Here is a 3,900-nt window from a genome sequence, read left to right on the forward strand (position 1 = left end):
CTCACTGCAAGCTCCGCCTCCCGGGTTCCGGCCATTCTCCTGCCTCAGCCTCCCAAGTAGCTGGGACTACAGGCGCCCGCCGCCACGCCCGGCTAATTTTAGATGGGGTTTCACCATGTTAACCAGGATGGTCTCGATCTCCTGACCTCGTGATCCGCCCGCCTCGGCCTCCCAAAGTGCTGGGATTACAGGTGTAAGCCACCATGCCCAGCCTCAAGTCTTTAGTTTTAGAGACAGGATCTCGCTCTGTCACCCAGGCTGGAGAGCAGTGGTGCAATCATAGCTCACTGCAGCCTGGGCTTGAACCTTGTAGGCTCAAGCAATCCTCCTGCCTCAGCCTTCTGAGTAGCTGGGACGACAAATGTCTGCCACCATGCCCAGCTAATACTTAAATTTTTAGTAGAGACGGGATCTTGCTATGTTACCCAGGCTGGTCTGGGCTTCAAGCAATCCTCCCACCTTGGCCTCCCAAAGGGCTGGGATTACAGGTGTGAGCCACTGGGCCCAGCCTCCCATACCCCTTTGACTCACCATACGACAGGCTAAGTGGGTTCTGGAAGCTCCAGGGTAGCCCTGTAACCAAGATGCTGGCTCTGGCCACTGGGAGTCAAACTGGGTGCACAGACTAGTAAGAGGGCCTGAGGGAGTCTAGCAGGGGCAAACAGCAGCCCTTAGCCTCCCCACGGCCCGGACTCTCCTCCTGCCTCTCCCTGGTCTCCTTCGAGGATTCAGCCTCTCCTCCTCGCCACTCGTGGTCTGAGGGTCTCCAGGCTCCTCTCCTGACTGTCTACACCTCCACACCCACGGCTCCAGTCATCACTTCCACAGGGATGACTCAGAAGTTCCCTCTCCAGGAGACCCGTCTCTTACATGCCACATCCACTAGCGCTCCAGCCATTCAGCAGCTCCACCTGGACGTCAAGGGCATGTCCCAAACTGCACTCATGATCTTCCTACTCCCCCATCCCTGAGATTTATCCTGTGGCTGTGGTGTCCTGTGGCTACTGTAACAAATAACCACAAACTTGGTGACTTCAAACAACAGAAATTTAATCTCTCATGGTTTTGAAGGCCAGACATCCAAGATCACAATGATGGCAAGGCCGCGCTCCCTCTGGAGACTGTGGTGGAAAACCTGCCCCTTTCCTCTTCAGCTTCAGGTGGTGGCGGCCACGCCCTGGTGTTTCCTGGCCTGTGGCTGCATCATTCCGATCTCTGCCTCTGTCTTCATGTGACCTTTTCTGTATATGTCAGTCCAGTCTTCCTCTGCTTCTCTCTTGTTTTTGTTTTTTTTTGAGACAGAGTCTCTCTCTTGTCATCCAGGCTGGAGTGCAATGTCGCTCTCTCGGCTCACTGCAACTTCTGCCTCCCGGGTTCAAGCAATTCCCTTGCCTCAGCCCCCTGAGTAGCTGGGATTACAGGCATGCACCACCACACCCAGCAAATTTTTGTATTTTTAGTAGAGATGGGGTTTCACCATGTTGGCCAGGCTGGTTGCGAACTCCTGGGATCAAGGGATCCACCAACCTTGGCCTCCCAAAGTGCTGGGATTACAGGTGTGAGCCACTGCGCATGGCCTTTCTCTGCCTCTCTCTTATAGGGATACTTGTGATGCCACGTAGGGCCTGCCCAGATAATCCAGGATAACCTTCTCTCCAAATCCTTCCCCTGATCACTCCTACAGATCTCTTCCATAGAAGGTGACATTTCCAGGCTCTAGGAATTAGGACCTGGTCTCTCTGGGTGGCCATTGTCCACTCTACCACCCTGGGTTTCCCCATCCTACCAAAAGACACAGCATCACTGTGTCAACTGCCCAAACCGAAAACCTATGAGTTACTCTTGACCTGTCCTTTTTCCTGAGCAAGTTCTGCGGATTTAACTTAGTGGTTGCACTGACAACTTCAACCTAACTCCACTGCTACCAACTCAGTCCAGGCTACCAGTTCTTGCTTTAGGTGACTGCCATGACCCCCATTGGTCTCCCCCTTCCTCAACTCTGCTCCCTCCATCCTATATCCCCACACTGTAGCCAGACTGATTATTTATTTATTTATTGGAGAAAGAATCTCGCTGTATCCCCCAGGCTGGAGTGCAGTGGCACAGTCTCAGTTTACTGCAACCTCCGCCTCCCAGGTTCAAACGATTCTCCTGCTGCAGCCTCCCGAATAGCTGAGATTACAGGTGTCTGCCACCATGCCTGGCTAATCTTTGTATTTTTAGTAGAGACGGGGTTTTGTCATGTTGGCCAGGCTGGTCTCGAACTCCTGACCTCAAATGATCCACCTGCCTTGGCCTCCCAAAGTGCTAGAATTAACAGGTGTGAGCTGCTGCACCTGGCCAGACTGATCTTTTATTTTTATTTTTATTTTTATTTTTTTATTTTTTATTTTTTTTGAGATGGAGTCTTGCTCTGTCTCCCAGGCTGGAGTGCAGTGGCCGGATCTCAGCTCACCGCATGCTCCACCTCCGGGGTTTACGCCATTCTCCTGCCTCAGCCTCCTGAGTAGCTGGGACTACAGGCGCCCGCCACCTCGCCCGGCTAGTTTTTTTTTTTTTTTTTTTGTATTTTTTTTAGTAGAGATGAGGTTTCACTGTGTTAGCCAGGATGGTCTCGATCTCCTGACCTCGTGATCTGCCCGTCTCGGCCTCCCAAAGTGCTGGGATTACAGGCTTGAGCCACCGCGCCCGGCCAAGACTGATCTTTTAAAGAAGTGTATGTGAGCACAGCACTCCATGACTTAAAACCCTTAAGAGGACTACCATTTCTCTCAAGATAAAAGAACAAAATCCTTGTTGGGCACAGTGGCTCATGCCTGTAATCACTGCTTTGGGAAGCCGAGGTGGGAAGATCGCTTGAGGCCAGGAGTTCGAGACCATCCATAGGCAACATGGTGAGATCCCATCTCTACAAAAGATAAAATTAGCTGGGTGTGGTGGTGCACACCTGTAGTCCCAGCTACTTGGAGAGTGAAGTGGGAGGATTGCTTGAGCCCTGGAGTTCAAGCCTGCAATGAGCTATGATGGTGCCACTGCACTCCAGCCTGGGTGACAGAGTAAGACCTCATCAAAAACAAAAACAAAAACAAACCATTATTGTGGCTTTGAGGCCTGGATCATACCTACATCACTTACTGTATTTGGCCAAACTGGCCCATTTCAGGTGCCCAAATACCCCATGTGCTTTCTTGCTTGGCTCTGGGACTAATGTGGTCACTGGTGCAGGGTGAGTGGCAGGTATTGTGAACCACATTGTGGACCTGGAGTTGCTAGGACCTTCTCTGCCATTGCACAGAAAAAGCCTCCCTGAGAACACAGCCATGGGAGGACACATGGCAGAGAAAGATAAGACAATACACAGAGACACATCATTATGGCCAGCGTTCGGGGCTCACGCCTGTAACCCCAAAACTTTGGGAGGCCGAGGCGAGCAGATCACCTAAGGTCAGGAGTTCGAGGCCAGCCTGGGCAACATGGTGAAACCCTCTACCAAAAATTCAAAAATTAGCCGGGCGTGGTGGCGGGCGCCTGTAGTCCCAGCTACTCGGGAAGCTGAGGCAGGAGAATGGCGTGAACCCAGGAGACGGAGGTTGCAGTGAGCTGATCGCGACACTGTGCGACAGAGTGAGACTCTTTATCTCAAAAAAAATTATATATATATATAATGACCAATACACATGTGAAGATATTCAACCTCAGTAACTGCAGTTAAACAGCAGTAAAATCCCATTGTTTGCCCATCAGATTGGCAAAGACTGAAAAACTAGAGAAGAAATGGCCAAACGGCTCGCAGAGTCGCACTCCCCACCCTGGCAGGTGCGCGATCACACACACTCCTTGCAGGGGGACTTCGACCGGCACTTCCGGTCCCGGAAGGTCGTGCTCTTTGACACCGGAAGT

This window comes from Rhinopithecus roxellana, chromosome 6 (assembly GCF_007565055.1).
Source record: "Rhinopithecus roxellana isolate Shanxi Qingling chromosome 6, ASM756505v1, whole genome shotgun sequence".
NCBI classification, from domain to species: Eukaryota; Metazoa; Chordata; class Mammalia; order Primates; family Cercopithecidae; genus Rhinopithecus; species Rhinopithecus roxellana.